The sequence below is a fragment of the Pelophylax lessonae genome (assembly GCF_965119305.1).
Source record: "Pelophylax lessonae genome assembly, chromosome: 1".
Taxonomy (NCBI): domain Eukaryota; kingdom Metazoa; phylum Chordata; class Amphibia; order Anura; family Ranidae; genus Pelophylax; species Pelophylax lessonae.
This window is the reverse complement of record NC_138768.1, coordinates 863,849,602-863,867,287: the sequence shown is the minus strand read 5'-3', so window position 1 is coordinate 863,867,287 and position 17,686 is coordinate 863,849,602.

Here is a 17,686-nt window from a genome sequence, read left to right as displayed (position 1 = left end):
TCGGGCCAGGGGAGGAGCGCTGCTGCTCTGCCCCGATCGCCGGGGATCTAGTGTGGAGATCCGCCCGCCTGTGTAAACACAAGCGGGCGGATCTCCATAGTGACAGGGAGTGACAGATTGCAGTGTTCAGCATAGCTGGACATCCGATCTGTCCATGACTCACTCAGTCACCTCCCCCCCCACACACGTCAGTAAGCACCAGGCATACATTAACCCCTCCCTCTCCAATAAAATTAACCCCTTCCCTGCCAGTGTCATTTTTTACAGTAACAGAGCATATATATAGCACTGATTACTGCAGTAATGTCACTGGTACCCCCAAAAATGTCAAAAATGTCAGTCAAGGGTCCGATCTGTCCGCCGCAATGTCGCAGTCCCACAAAAAAATCGCAGATCGCCGCCATTACGCGTTAAAAAAAAAACACCAAAAGTGACATAAATCTTTCCCTTTGTTAGTAAACGCAATAACTTTTGCGCAAACCAATCAAAATACGCTTATTGCGATTTTTTTTACCAAACATAGGTAGCAGAAAACAAATTGGCCAAAAATTTTTTAAAAAATTGGTTTTTACATCTTTTTTGGGGGGGAATTTCATATAAAAAAATGTTAAAAATATTGTTATTTTTTCAAAATAAACGCTTTTTTTTGTTTATAGCGCAAAAAGTAAAAATCACACCGGTGATCAAATACCACCAAAAGAAAGCTCAGTTTGTGTGAAAAAAAGGACGTAAATTTCGTTTGGGTACGGCATCGCACGACCACGCAATTGTCAGTTAAAGTCGCACAGCGCCGAATCGCAAAAAGTGGCCTGGACGTAAGACAGCAAAATCCTCCGGTGGTTAAAGACCCTGGGCTCTAGATGACCTTGTCCCGGCACTGACTGGATGGACAGGAATGCAAACCCCGTGCCAGACAGAACAAACCCCTTATATTTTATATACTCTATGTGTTAACCACTTCTGGACCGCAAGATTTCCCCCCTTAATGACCAAGCCATTTTTTTGCGATTCAGCACTGCGTCACTTTAACTGACAATTATGCGGTTGTGCAACGCTGTACCCAAAAAAATTGATGCCCTTTTTTTCCCACAAATAGAGCTTTCTTTTGGTGTTTTGTGATCACCTCTGCAGTTTTTATTTTTTGCGCTATTAACAAAACAATACCGACAATTTTGGGTAAAAAAAAAAAACAATATTTTTTTACTTTCTGCTATAAAACACATCCAATAAAAAAATGTAAAAAAATTTTTTGGTGAAAAAAATAAATCCTAATAAGCGCATATTGATTGGTTTGTGCAAAAGTTATAGCGTCTACAAACTATGGGATCATTTTATTGAATTTTTTTTTTTTTTTTACATTACTAGTAATGGTGGCAATCAGCGATTTTTAGCGGGATTGCGGCGGACAAATCTGACACATTTTAGGGCCAGTGACACCAATACAGTAATCAGTGCTAAAAAATATACACTGTCAGTGTCCTAGTGACACTGACAGGGAAGGGTTTTTTTTTCTTTATTAATAGGGATGGAGGCATTAAGCCCTAGATGGGTAATTCAAAGTCCCAACCCCCCCCCCAAACCCCCCCCCCCCCCCCCCCACCACCACCACCTTTTTTTTTAATTTGCTATAGCTACTGGTCTCCAAGCAGGACCCCTGACTGTCACAACTAAACTAAATAGCCCTAACCAGAAGGGGAAGACATACAGTAGGTTTAAACCAAAATCACATTTGTATGCAAGCTGCAGTGGCCCAAAACCGCCACTAGGTGCCAGAATGCTAAAAAAATAATGATAATGTCATGCAGTTCAATGCAAAACATAAAAAATACATGGAAGTGAAGCAGAACAGAGACCATGATGTGACAGTTGGGGTAAGGAGAAAGGACGACCAATCTCAACCAAAGATTAAAAAAAATAAAATAAAATAATAAAAATGGTCTAAAAAAAAAAAAAAAAAAAAAAGAATCTTATGTCTGTTTCACTTTAAGATTTACTATCTAGAAGTGTTCTTGGTGAGTTTTCTTCGTTACTGGATTTTTTTTCTGTCTGCGGTGAGTGTGAATAATGTGATAATCTTCTGTTTCCAAGAAATTATTATTATGTAACACCTCATTTGCGGTTAACATCTGATGATTTTCTCTTGATTTTTTTTTTTCTTTTTATCTAATTTTTTTATTTATTTCCTTTTTCTTTTTTTTTTTTTTTTAACCACTTTGCGTCCGCTCACAGTAATATTACTGCGGCAGAGTGGTTCGTTATCGTCTGACGACGTAGTATTAACGTCATCAGACACTCCCCCTTCTGGGCGGGGCTTGCGCGCCGCCGGAGGCTCGCTCCCGCTGTTTTCATTCACAGCGGGAGTCGGGCCAGGGGAGGACCGCTGCTGCTCTGCCCCGATCGCCGGGGATCTAGTGTGGAGATCCGCCCGCCTGTGTAAACACAAGCGGGCGGATCTCCATAGTGACAGGGAGTGACAGATTGCAGTGTTCAGCATAGCTGGACATGTGATCTGTGTCTGTGTCACTCAGTCACCTCCCCCCACACACGTTAGTAAGCACCAGGCATACATTAACCCCTCCCTCTCCAATAAAATTAACCCCTTCCCTGCCAGTGTCATTTTTTACAGTAACAGAGCATATATATAGCACTGATTACTGCAGTAATGTCACTGGTACCCCCAAAAGTGTCAAAAATGTCAGTCAAGGGTCCGATCTGTCCGCCGCAATGTCGCAGTCCCACAAAAAAAATCGCAGATCGCCGCCATTACGCGTTAAAAAAAAAAACACCAAAAGTGACATAAATCTTTCCCTTTGTTAGTAAACGCAATAACTTTTGCGCAAACCAATCAAAATACGCTTATTGCGATTTTTTTTACCAAACATAGGTAGCAGAAAACAAATTGGCCAAAAATTTTTTTAAAAATTGGTTTTTACATCTTTTTTGGGGGGGAATTTCATATAAAAAAAAGGTAAAAATATTGTTATTTTTTCAAAATAAACGCTCTTTTTTTGTTTATAGCGCAAAAAGTAAAAATCGCACGGGTGATCAAATACCACCAAAAGAAAGCTCTGTTTGTGGGGAAAAAAGGACGTAAATTTCGTTTGGGTACGGCATCGCACGACCGCGCAATTGTCAGTTGAAGTCGCACAGCGCCGAATCGCAAAAAGTGGCCCAGACGTAAGACAGCAAAATCCTCCGGTGGTAAAGTGGTTAAAGCAGTACGATTATATGGCAAAGGCTGGAAAAAAATTGTGAGCGCTTGATCATTTTTTTTTTTTTTTTTTTCCAGGTTAGTGATTAAAAATCTATCCAAGTTAAAGCATCCGCAGGTCAGCCAGGACGCTAGCATTTTCTTCAGGAGAGCTCAGTAGTGGCGGCCCATGTTAGGTTTTCTTGAAGTCCATATTACCAGTATTGAGGGGAAAGGTGAACTCCAGGCAAACCGCTTAAACCGCTTAACCGACCAGCCGCCGCAGTTATACAGCAGCAGGTTCCCGCGTGAATCGCCGTGCCTGTACGGCGGTCCGCGGGAGCGATCCTGGGGGCGAGCGCGCACTTCCGGCGCCAACTAGCCAGCGGGGAAGCCGATCCACGGGGCTGGTGGCTCCAATTGCCGCCGGGCACCCGCGATCGCTCCCTGTGAAGAGAGAACGGCGGCTGCTGTTATAAACACGGCAGACCGTTGTTCTCGCAGGAATCAACGCAGAGCTCCTTCTATTTAGGATCACAGGTCTCTGTACTGATTTCACAAGCCCCTCCCCCTCACAGTTAGAAAACACCCCCTAGGCTCACACTTAACCCTTTGATCACCCCTGGTGTTAACCCCTTCCCTGCCAGTGTCATTATTACAGTAACAGTGCATATTTTTAGCACTGATTACTGTAGTAATGTCACTGGTAACCCCAAAAGTGTAAAAAAATGTCAGTCAGGGGTCCGATCTGTCCGCCGCAATGTCGCAGTCCCGCTAAAAATCGCAGATCGCCGCCATTACTAGTAAAAAAATAAAAATAAATAAAAATGACATAAATCTTTCCCCTAGTTTGTAGATGCGATAACTTTTGTGCAAACCAATCAAGATACGCTTATTGGGATTTTTTTTTTTTTTTTTACCGAAAATATGTAGCAGAATACAAATTGGCCTAAAATGATGAAAAAATGAGATTTTTAATTTTTTTTTGAGGAATGTTATATAGCAGAAAGTAGAAAATATTGTTTTTTTTTTTTTCTCTGAATTGTCGCTCTTTTTTTGTTTATAGCGCAAAATAAAAAAATTTGCAGAGGTGATCAAATACCACCAAAAGAAGTCTCTGTTTGTGGGAAAAAAAGGACATCAATTTTATTTGGGTACAACGTCGCACGACCGCGCAATTGTCCGTTAAAGTAACGCAGTGCCGAATCGCAAAATATGGCCTGGTCATTAAGGGGGAAATCTTGCGGTCCAGAAGTGGTTAACACATACAGTATATAAAATATAAGGGGTTTGTATTGTCTGGCACGGGGTTTGCATTTCTGTCCATCCAGTCAGTGCAGGGATAAGGTCATCTAGAGCCCAGGGCGAACGTGCTAAATTGCGTCCCCCCCCCCCAAGATGCACAAGCATTATGTGTCAGCAAAAATCCCCCCCCCCCAAAAAAAAAAATTGTCACATGCTTACCCCCTAAGCATAATCTCTCCCTCCCAATAAAAATCCATCCCCTGCTAAAATCCCCTTTCCAGCACAAACCTTTAGACACCTCAACAGCTCAAATCATCTCCCCATATGCTTCCATCATAAATCCAACCGCCCCCCCCCCCCCCCCAAAAAAAAAAAAAAAATCCCCCCTCCTAGTAAAAATCCTCTTCCCCCTCAAATATCCCCTATAAGCACAAAACCTCTCCCCCATACTCCAAATCCCCCACTCCCAGCACAAAATCTTCCCAATCCCCCATCCTAGCATAAATCCCCCCCCCCCCCTCAAATTTCCCCTTTTAGCACAAATACCCCTAGTCATCCCTGCTAGCACAAAGCCCCCCCCCCCCCCCCCGAAAAAAAAAATCCCCTCCTAGCACAACTATTTTTTCCCCATCCCCCCTACCATAGTACCTTTTCTAGCACAAACCCCACAAAATTCTCCCTCCCAGCACATCTCCCCAAATGTCCCCTCCTATAAAAATTCTTACCCCCTTCAGCCATCCAAATTCCCCCTCCCAGCACAAATCACATGATTTCACAATGCTCCTCCTGCCCACCCCTAAATCCAGCCCTGACATTTACACAGCACAGTTCTGACTGGCAGGTATATACAGGTCTTGTCCCTCCCCCAGTTTGTGATTGGACAGTGAAAGGAGAAGCAGCAGACTGAGGAGATCATCTCTCTGATCCTCCTATCAACATGTTCCTTGCACAGCAGCACAACTTCTTATTGGCTTCTTGTGCTGCTTCGACCCCCCCCCCCCCCTCTGCTGTTCAAGTCAAGTTAGGTACTTAAAACTTTTTGCATTGAAAAATGTATTATTTACTGATAAAGAAAAATAATTCTGATACGTTTTACTAGCGATAAGATGACATTATTAGCCACTCCTATGCGAACCGCTGAGGTATATGTCAGTCGCGCACAGACAGCTAGAGGGCGCCGATGCATGGGACAGGCGGCTGACACCCGCGATCGCTCCCCGCTGATTGAGAAGAACGGTCGGCTGTTGTAAACACAACCGACCGTTCTTCTCCCTGGAATGATCACAGAGCTCCCGTGATCCTTCTTTATAGGAACACAGGTCTCTGTGATCATTTCACAAACCACGCCCCCATACAGTTAGAATCACTCCCCTAGGCTCACATTTAACCCCTTGATCACCAACAGGGTTAACCCCTTCCCTGCCAGTGCCATTATTACAGTAACCGTGCATATGTATAGCACTGATTACTGTAGTAATGTCACTGGTCCCCCCAAAAGTTTCAAAAATGTCAGTTAGGGGTCCGATCTGTCCGCCGCAATGTCGCAGCCCCGCTAAAAAAAAATCGCAGATTGCCGCCATTACTAGTAAAAAAAAAAAACAATAAAAATGACATAAATCTTTCCCGTAGTTTGTAGACACGATAATATTTGCGCAAACCAATCAAAATACGCTTATTGCGATTTTTTTTTTTTTACCAAAGATATGTAGCAGACAACAAATTGGCCTAAAATGTTAAAAAAAAATCGATTTTTAAATTTTTTTGTTTTTTGGGAATGTTATATAGCAGAATGTGAAAAATATATATATATATATATTTTTTTTTTTTTCAGAATTGTCGTTTTGTTTTTTGTTTATAGCGCAAAAAATAAAAATCGCACCACCAAAAGAAAGCTCTATTTGTGGGGAAAAAAGGACATCAATTTTATTTGGGTACAGCGTTGCACGACCGCGCAATTGTCAGTTAAAGTGACGCAGTGCCGAATCACAAAAAATGGCCTGGTCATTAAGGGGGGCAAATCCTTCCGGTCCAGAAGTGGTTAAGTGCTTGTATGCTAAAGTAATGCTGTTTATATAATCCCCGGTCTGATTGCAGAACGATAGAAAGAAATTGCTGGAAGATGTTATTGGAACAATCTGTTGCTCTCCTGATCCTTGGACTGTTTTGTTGTCCGATTTGGACAGACGGTTACTCTTTATGTTCTATCTGGGTCATGATCACCTGTTCCAAAATAACAGAAATAATGTCTCTTGTAATGGTTGATGTGTTCCTTCCGTGTGCAAATTCTCAAAGCAGTATTAAAGCGGTTCTATCCCCAAAAAAACAAAAAACAAAAAACAAACAAACCCTGCAGGACAATGGCATAATGTGCTAGTATACATCACATACTAGCACATTATGAAATACTTACCTTAGAACGAAGCCCCCGACATGGTCGCCCGGACACCGCTGAGGGAGCTGACATCTTCCCTCTGCATCTCTTCCGGGTTCGGCGGCTCCAGCGCTGTGAGTGGCCCGGAGCTGCAATGACATCATGCGTGGGAGTTCACTTTCCGGCAAGGAGCTCTGAAGGTCCGGCGTGGTCTGGTGTCAGCGGCTGCATGCAGGGTGAATATCTCCTAAACCGGGCAGGTTAAGGAGATATTAATCTTACCTACAGGTCAGCCTTATTATAGGCCGCATTATAGGCTTACCTGTAGGTAAAATGTACCACTTACGGACCGCCCGCCGCAGTTTTACGTCGGTACTTTGACGTTAAATACCGGGGTTATGGCAGCAGATACCAGATAGCTGCCATAACCCCAGTCGTTTTTTGAACTGCCGGCGGTCCTCTTTCAGATAAGGGTGGTCCCAGCGGCGCATTCACCGCAGGATTACCCTTGCGGTGCGGCGGGAGAGGTGCCCCCACTTACGGTGCGGCAGGAGAGGTGCCCCCCTTACGTTGCAGCGGGAGAGGTGCCCTCCCCCTTACGTTGCGGCGGGAGAGGTGCCCCCCCTTATGTTGCGGCGGGAGAGGTGCCCTCCCCTTTATGTTGCAGCGGGAGAGGTGCCCCCTCTTACAGTGCGGCGGGAGAGGTGGCCCCCCCTTACAGTGCGGCGGAAGAGGTGCCCCCCTTACAGTGCGGCGGAAGAGGTGCCCCCCTTACAGTGCGGCGGGAGAGGTGCCCCCCCTTACGGTGTGGCGAGAGAGGTGCCCCCCCATACGGTGCGGCGGAAGAGGTGCCCCCCTTACAGTGCGGCGGGAGAGGTGCCTCCCCTTACGGTGCGGCGAGAGAGGTGCCTCCCCTTACGGTGCGGCGAGAGAGGTGCCCCTCCTTACGGTGCGGCGGAAGAGGTGCCCCCCCCCCCGGGACGGTGCTGCGGGAGAGGTGCCCCCCCCCTTACGGTGCGGCGAAAGAGGTGCCCCCCCTTACAGTGCGGCGTGAGAGGTCCTCCCTTATGGTGCGGCGGGAGAGGTCCCCCCTTACGGTGTGGCGAGAGAGGTGCCCCCCTTACAGTGCGGCGGAAGAGGTGCCCCCCTTACAGTGCGGCGGGAGAAGTGCCTCCCCTTACGGTGCGGCGAGAGAGGTGCCTCCCCTTACGGTGCGGCGAGAGAGGTGCCTCCCCTTACGGTGCGGCGAGAGAGGTGCCCCTCCTTACGGTGCGGCGGAAGAGGTGCCCCCCCCCCGGGACGGTGCTGCGGGAGAGGTGCCCCCCCCTTACGGTGTGGCAGAAGAGGTGCCCCCCCTTACAGTGCGGCGTGAGAGGTCCCCCTTATGGTGCGGCGGGAGAGGTCCCCCCTTACGGTGCGGCGGGAGAGGTGCCCCCCTTTTGAATTTTACATTTTTTGGGGGGAGGGGGAATTTCATATTAAAAAATGTGAAAAATATTGATATTTTTGCAAAATTGTTGCTCTTTTTTTGTTTATAGCGCATGATCAAAAAATTGCACAGGTGATCAAATACCACCAAAAGAAAGCTCTATTTGTGGGAAAAAAAGGACGTCAAATTCATTTAGGTACAGCGTCGCACGACCGCGCAATTGTCCGTTAAATTCACGCAGTGCCGAATCCCAAAATAGGCCCTGGTCAGGAAGGGGGTAAAATCTTCCGGGGCTTAAGTGGTTAAAGAGGACCTGTCATGGCTATTTCTATTACAGGGGATGTTTAAATTCCTTGTAATAGGAATAAAAATGATCAAAAATGATTTTTTTTTTTAAAAACTGTGTAGAAATAAAAAATAATAGATAAAATAGATAGGAAAAAAAAGCGCCCTGTCCCCGTTAGCTCGCACGCAGAAGCGAATGCATACGCAAGTCCTGCCCACATGTGAGGTATCTCCGCGATCGTTAGAGTGAGAGCAATTATTCTAGCACTGGACCTCCTCTGTAACTCTAAGCTGGTAACCTAAATACATTTTTAAAATGTTGCCTATGGGGAATTTTAAGTACCAATGTTTGCCATTCCACCAGCGTGCGCAATTTTGTAGCATGTTGGGTATCTATTTACTCTGCGTAACATTATCTTTCATGTTATAGAAACAAATTGGGCTAACTTTACTGTTTTCTTATTTTTTAATTTAAAAAAAAGTGCATTTTCTTTACCAAAATTTGCGTTTGGAAGACCGCTGCACAAATACGGTGTGATAAAAAATATTGCAACAATCTCCATTTTATTCTCTAGGGTCTCTGTTAAAAAAAGATATAATGTTTGGGGGGGGGGGGGGGGGTTCTAAGTAATTTTCTAGCAAAAAAAAATTATTTTAACTTGTAAACAATAAGTGTCAGAAATAGGCCCGGTCCTTAAGTGGTTACCGCTTTAACCACTTCTGGACCGCCCGCCACAGTTTTACGTCGGTACTTTGACGTTAAATACCGGGGTATGACAGCAGATAGCAGATAGCTGCCATAACCCTGGTATTTTCTTATAGGGCGGGCGGTCCTCATTTGCCGCAAGATCACTTTTGTGGGTGGCAGGAGAGGTGCCCCCCCCCCCCCCCCGGCTCTTCCCGGTCGTTTTCCCCACTTACCGGAGCCGTCGGCAGCAGGGAAAACGATCCGGTCCGTCCATGTCCCAGGCTGGAAGTCGAGCGAGGGCAAGCTGGCCCCCCACTCCACTCTATAGCCTTTAAGGACTCAGCGACGTTATATGTCGCTTCCTCCCAGCGGCCTTAACCGGTTCCCGACCGCCCGCTGCAGTTTTACTGCGGCAGGCTGGCTCTCCTGCGCGAACCGACGTAGCTCTACTAGGCAGCAGGGATGCCGATCCACGGGGCCGGCGGCCGCGATCGCTCCCTGCTAAGAGAAAAGGACGGTCTGTTGTTGTAAACACAGCTGACCGTTCTTCTCTCTGGAATGATCACAGAGCGCCTGTGATCCTTCTATATAGGATCACAGGTCTCTATGATCATTTCACAAGTCCCTCCCCCACAGTTAGAAAACACCCCCTAGGCTCACACTTAACCGTTAAGCCGCGATTGCCACCAGGCACCCGCGATCGCTCCCCGCTGAGAGAGAAGGATGGTCAGCTGATGTAAACACAGCTGACCGTTCTTCTCTCTGGAATGATCACAGAGCCCCTGTGATCCTTCTATATATAATCACAGATCTCTATGGTCATTTCACAAGCCCCGCCCCCATACAGTTAGAAAACACTCCCCTGGGCTCACACTTAACACTTTGATCAACCTTAGGTTAACCCCTTCCCTGCTAGTGTCATTATTACAGTAATAAAGCATATGTATAGCACTGATTACTGTAGTAATGTCACTGGTCCCCCCAAAAGTGTCAAAAATGTCAGTTAGGGGTCCGATCTGTCCGCCGCAATGTCACAGTCCTGCTAAAAATCGCAGATCACTGACATTACTAGTAAAAATAAATAAATAAATAAAAATGACATAAATCTTTCCCATAGTTTATAGACGCAATACCTTTTGCGCAAACCAATCAAAATACGCTTATCGCAATTTTTTTTTTTTTACCAAAAATATATAGCAGAATACAAATTGGACTAAAATGATGAAAAATTTTGATTTTTAAATATGTTTTGGGAATGTTATATAGCAGAATGTGAAGCCCAACCCCCACACAGTTAGAACACACCCCCTAGGGATACATTTAATCCTTTGATCGCCCCTGGTGTTAACCCCTTCCCTGCCAGTGTCATTATTACAGTAACAGTGCATATTTTTAGCACTGATTACTGTAGTAATGTCACTGGTCCCCCAAAAGTGTCAAAAATGTCAGTTAGTGGTCCGATCTGTCCGCCGCATTGTCGCAGTCCCGCTAAAAAATCGCTGATCGCCGCCATTACTAGTAAAAAAATATAAAATAAATAAAAATGACATAAATATTTCCTCTACTTTGTAGACGCGATAACTTTTGCGCAAACCAATCAAAATACGCTTATTGGGATTTATTTTTATTTTTTTTTTATCAAAAATATGTAGCAGAATACAATTTGGCCTAAAATGATGAAAATGTTTGATTTTTAAATATTTTTTGGGAATGTTATATAGCAGAATGGGAAAAATATTGTTTTTTTTTTTTTCAGAATTGTCGCTCTTTTTTTGTTTATAGCGCAAAAAGTAAAAATCGCACAGGTGATCAAATACCACCAAAAGAAATCTCTGTTTGTGGGGAAAAAAAGGACATCAATTTTATTTGGGTACAGCGTCGCACGACCGCGCAATTGTCTGTTAAAGTAACGCAGTGCCGAATCGCAAAATATGGCCTGGTCATTAAGAGGGAAAATCCTTCTGGTCCAGAATTGGTTAATGGGCCCATTTATTTTCATGCTGAAGAAAAAAAAAGACCTTTTTTTTTTTGCTTTTTAGTGTAGATGTGAGATGTGAGGTCTTTTTGGCCCCAGATCTCACATTAAAGAGGACCTGTCCTGCTTATTTCTATTACATGGGATGTTTGTGTCTAAAAACTATGGGATACATTTATAGATTTTTGGGGAGTTTTTTTTACTATTATTGATCAGCGATTTTTAGTTTGGTTTGGTTTGTCAAGGATTGATTAATCACACTGGTTGATCAGTTGTTTTGATATTACACTGTATAAATCACACTGGCAGGGAAGGGGTTTACATTAGGGGCGATCAAACGGTAAGTGTGCTCCTAGGGAGTGCTTTCTAACTGTGTGTGGAATGGATGTACTAGAGGAAAACAGAGATCTCTGTTTCTGCTTAGTAGAAACACAAGATCTCCATTTTCCTCTGTGACAGAATGGCGGTCTGCCTTGTTCCTCTGAACGATCTGTGGGTCCCGGTGGCCATGATGGTCTGCTGTCCAATCACAGCGGGAGCAGAGCCACCTGCTCTGGTCAAGGAGGAGGAGCCAGAAGCTTCTGCAGGGGACCCAAGATGAAGAGGATCGGGACAGCTCTGTACAATAGTTTTGCCCTGATCCTTCTCTCCTTGGGTCCCCTGCAGAAGCTTGTGACTCCTCCTCCTTGACCAGTAGCCCCCGATAGCAAGCCGCTTGCTATGGGGCACTGGTGTGAGCTCTATGCATTCCCACCCCTGCTCTCTCCTCATTGGACGTGGCTCCCGCTGCTGTCTCAGCCAATGAGGAGAGGGATTCCTGGAACAGCCAAGGCTCTTGTGCACATCTCTGGATCAAGAGGGGGCTCAGATAAGTATTAGGGGGGTCTGTGGAGCAGGGCCGGGATAAGGAGTGGGCAGGAGGAGTGGTTGCCCTGGGCACTGTGGTATCATGTGAGCTGAGGGGGGGGCACTGCAAGGGGATTGGGGGGGGGGGGATTTGTGTTGAGAAGGGAAATTTGTGGGGCAAATTTTCTAGGAGGGCAAATTTGGGGATTTGTGGTAGGAGGGGGATTTTGGGGGGTTGTGCTTTAAAAGTATTATGGTAGAGGGGACTTTTTTCTTTTGCAGGGGGGGGGGTGGGATTTGTGCTAGTAGGAATGATTGGGAGGTATTTATGCTAGGAGGGGAAATGTGTGTATGTGTGTTTGGGGGGGGGGGGGGATTTGGAGTGGGGGGGATATATTGTGTTGGAGGGGAAATTTGAGGGGTAAAGGTTTTGTGCTAGGAGAGGAAAGATTATTATTATTTTTTATATTATTATTATTATTATTATTATTATTATTATTATTATTATATTAATAATATAAAAATAATAATAATAAAAATATAATAATACAAATAATAATAATACAATTATGTATTTCTAGTATTATTTTTATTATATTTTTATTACTATTATTATATATTATTATTATTATTATTATTATTATTATTATTATTATTATTATTATTATTAATAATAATAATAATAATAATAATAATAATAATAATAATATAATAAAAATATAATAGTAAAAATAAAATTATAATTATTATTATTACTATTGTTGTTATTATTATTATTATTATTATTATTATTATTATTATTATTATTATTATATTAATCTAATAATAAAAATATAATAATAATAATAATAATAATAATAATAATAACAATAATAATAATAATAATTATAATTTTATTATTATTATTATATTTTTTATTTTATTATTATTATTATGATTATTATTATTTTATTTTTATTATTTTATTAATATAATAATAATCATAATAATAATAATAATAATAATAATAATAATAATTAATAAAATAATATAATTTTTTATTTTTTTTTTGAGGGGGGGGGTTTGTGTACTAGGGGTGAGCTAAAGATTCGTGTTTAATTTTTTTTTGGTGGGGGGGGGGGGGGGGTTTGCTGACACAAAAATGCTCATACATCTGGTGGAGGGGGCCCGACTTGGCATGTTCTCCTGGGCTCTAGTTGACCTTGTCCTGGCACTGCTGTGGGGGGGGGGGGGGGGGGGGGGTCACGGCACATAGAAGGTTTTTTTTTACCTTAATGCACAGAATGTAATAAGGTAAAAAACCTTGTGCCTTTTATACCCACTTTAATGACTTTGGTGATGGAAAGTAAAACAGACCTGAGTCAAGTTTTGCAACTTTGGCATGTGTTGGTAAAGTTTTACATATCATCAGTATATGGCAGGCAGGTGAACATCCAATCCCAAAACTCACCCCTATTAGTCTTATACCCTTTCAGCAAAGTTGGCATGGTCTATTGGAGTGCCAGTATCACCTCTGCATAAGACCATGGTTTAAATCCTTAAACATTTTGAAATTAAAATTGATAAGATAAAAATCTGAGGGTTTCCGTTATTACGACCAGTGAAATAATCCCCCCCCCCCCCCCCCCTGCTGCCTGCACTGCCGTCCACTCCGGCTCTCTCCATGTACATTATTAAATATTTAGTCAGTCCTCCGCACAACATTACCGATGTCCATTTGATATACTGGACACAAAGCCGTTCATCAAGAGAATTGTTTCCCAGAAGGGACTGTGATCAAATTATATCAGCCTAATGGGCTTCATAATTTCCGTACAGTTCATTACAGCGAAGGGGAAAAATAAGAGGTTCAGGAACAAGGACATTGAATTGAGATCTATTCTGATGCATCCTGACTATAATACAGGGGAAAACCATTTTTATTACTTATTTATGTATTTAATATCTCAGAACAGCTACACCAGCCTTTTTAAATGTTTCATTTTTTATTAAAAAGTTGGACACACCAGTACTGCAATACCAACGCCCAGTTAGAGTTTTTGGGCTATTTTTGCACAGACATGAGCAACCCTGAATTACATGTTACAATGCTGTCAGCGTGAGAAAAAAAAAAGCTATTTTGGAACAGAAAGGGGCCATCCCCAAACTGTTCCCGCAAAATTGGGAGTATGAAATTGTCCAAAATGTCTTGGTATGCTGACGCCTTAAGAGTTCCCTTCACTGGAACTAGGAGAAAGAAATTGGCAGCACTCCAGGTTGAGTCAAAATCCAGATTTATTGACTGGACATCCAAATATGACAATCGTGACAAGGTAGACGCGTTTCACACACTGACTGTGTGCTTAATCATTGCGTAATCATTAAGCACACAGTCAGTGTGTGAAACGCGTCTACCTTGTCACGATTGTCATATTTGGATGTCCAGTCAATAAATCTGGATTTTGACCCAACCTGGAGTGCTGCCAATTCCTTTTCTTTTATCAAGTTTTTACGGAGGCGAGTCGGGGCATGCACCGGTGTGAGTCATCAGGCAATTACACCACCTTGAGCAGTGAGTTCTTGTCTCTTCAACTGGAACTAGGAGGCCAAGCCCAACCCCTGAAAATCAACTCCACACCATAATCCCCCCTCCACCAAATGATTTGGACCAGTGTACAAAGCAAGGCCCATAAAGACATGGATGAGCGAGTTTGGGATGGAGGAACTTGACTGGCCTGCACAGAGTCCTGATCTCGACCTGAAAAAACACCTTTGGGATGAATTCTAGACTGCAAGCCAGGCCTTCTCGTCCAAAATCAGTGCCTGACCTCACAAATGTGCATCTGGAAGAATGGTCAAACATTCCCATAGACACACTCCTAAACCTTGTGGACAGCCTTCCCAGAAGAGTTGAAGCTGTTATAGCTGCAAAGGGTGGGCTAACTCAATATTGAACCCTACGGACTAAGACTGGGAGGCCATTAAAGTTCATGTGTGTGTAAAGGCAGGCGTCCCAATACTTTGACAATATAATGTATCTCTGAGCCAGCCTCTCATTCTAGGCAGTATGATGATGTTTGAATGATGTCATCATACTTCCTGAAAGATGTCTTTGCATAGCGCATATGCCTTCCTTTTGGAAAGATAAGCAAAATCGGGGCATTGTCATGGGGAGTGCTGTGACCTCTGTGGACATTGGAGTCTAGGGAAAACCTACCTACACAGATCATCATCTCCTTTCTGACTCCCACTGCCCACTGGAACACAAACTGGGCATAAATAGGATAGCACGGTGACTTAGTGGTTGTAAGCAGGTGCTTCCAAAAGTCCAAAACTTTTCCTTCTGCAATGCACATGCTCAAGGCGCAGTGATGGCGAACCTTGGCACCCCAGATGTTTTGGAACTACATTTCCCATAATGCTCATGCAATCTGCAGTGTAGTTTAGTTTTATGGGAAATGTAGTTCCAAAACATCTGGGGTGCCAATTGTTGCAATGTAAGTTTGTTGCATTGTGTTCTTAGGATGAACTGCTAAACTGGTGGTTCCTGAGAAGGAAGTGTTAACACTGCTGGACGGTTTTCTTTTTCTTTTCAGGAAGGTTACCGCCCACTACAGGTCATACCATATAAATAGATCTCATTAGTACCCTAGAGAGAGTTTGCCTGGGGAAATACTGTCATAATTTAGCCATTATGCTGTCAGTCTTAACCAGGGCTTTTTTTTCTCAAAGAATAGGTGCAGGAACTCTCCCTTTCTCTTTTCTTTTCTCCACCCCCTTCCCACCTCCGAGGAATGTTCCTTGGTTCCATCCCTTGCCCATCTCCCAGTACTGCCCTTTATGGAGAATACAGAACCAAGTATAACTTTTTTTGTGGAAAATAATTTGTTAATAAGAACAAGAAAAGCAGTAAAATAGATCCCCCTTAGAAAACAACAATAATAGACCCTACATCAACAATAGACCCCCCCCCCACAAAAAAAAAATGCACCACCCACAACATAAAATCCCCCAGAACAACAATAGACCCCCAGCAACTATAGACCCCCGACAGCAACAACAAATCTCCCCACAGCCAGTATCAAAAGACCCCTCTCTCAACAGTAGAACTCTCCCAGCATCAATTAACCCCCCCCCCCCCAGCAACATAAGACCCACCCCACCAACAATAGATCCTCCACCAATATCAATAGACTTCCAAAGCAACAATAGACCCCCCCCCCCCATGCAAAAATGGACCTCCTCCAGCTACAATAGACCACCCAGCAGCAAGCACCAGTAGACCCTTCAGCACACCCCAGCACCTCTTGCATACATTCAGTACTGGAGGTGACGGAACTGCGTTCCCCCGCGTTCCTGCTGAAAAAAAGCCCTGGTCTTTACTACTGGGAGCCCAGTCAGGGTTCCCAGTGGGGTCTGAAACCTATGGACTTACGATTTATGGACTTGTGCTACCTTATGCTGAACCTTGTTATGGATTTTTGCTACCTTTTGTGGATGTACTGCCTATATGGCACTACTTTGGAGCACTTAGAGAACTTTGTACAAGAATGTGTGTAGAAGATGTCTTTGAGAACTGTTTGTTTGTTGTCTTCAACTACTTCTGTAAAAGATCTTTATTGTTCATCTAATCTGTCTGGTCTGAAGTCTCTGAAGGTGGACATGTAAGGAGTATCAAAAGAACAGGTCATACAACAGGGGACTGGAGAGGTTACAGAAGATACATTACAGAGGTCTAACAAGTAGAGAAGCTGTCCCGGGGGAGGCTTTATTGCATTTGCTAATTGACATAAATCCCGTATTTGTGTCAATTGCTAAAGCAACCAACCAGCCTGGAAAATGGTGACATGACAGGGGTGATGGATACTCTGGTAATGAAGGGGTTTGTATGTGTAGCACTACTCCCTTGGGAGCTGCTGGTTACGGGTTCCCCTGGGTTACCATTAGCAACAGCATGACAGTTCAACATTTTCCCAAGTGTTTTAGCTCAGTCAGGAAACAGTCCAGTAGCTTTGGTTTTTGTGTTTTTTGGGTAGTAGAAGGGAATGAGTGGGATACTCCAACTTATATAACTATGCACAATTTGCTGGGATGACTGAATATTGCTGAGTGCGGCAAGGCCGCTGCTTCACCTTGTCAGTAGCGGTGAAGAAGTAGTTAATGAACTATTGAGATAAACTTGACTGTACTGCAGAACACTCTTCAGGGCCCTTCCTGGCACCCCCTTTGTCCCTATTCTTCAGGGTTATCTGTACGCCCCCCCCCCTTTTCCCCTTTCTCTGTAATACTCTCTGTGTGAGCTAGCTTCTTGATCCCCTGACTTCACTGGAGTGGTTCCCATTCCTGGGCAGACCCTTAGGCAAATCTCCTGGTATTCACGGACACTGTTTTTCCTGAGAGACTCTGCCAGCAGCTCCACTGTCAGCACTCTGGATCCTCTGCAGCTCAGCTCCACACCCGGTTCACTAGGCCGACTGCCCAAGACAATCTTCCTCTCACACTTCAGGAGAAGAGACAGCCGTCCACCTCCTCCTGGGACTCTGCTTCCCGCCAAAGATGCCCTGTCACATGTCCCCTCAGTATTTATAATCAATCCCAGGATGCATTGCAGGAATGCCCTCCCACTGGGACTGTCATAAAACCTGATGTGTCACTGGCTGGGTTTCCTCCACTGTCCA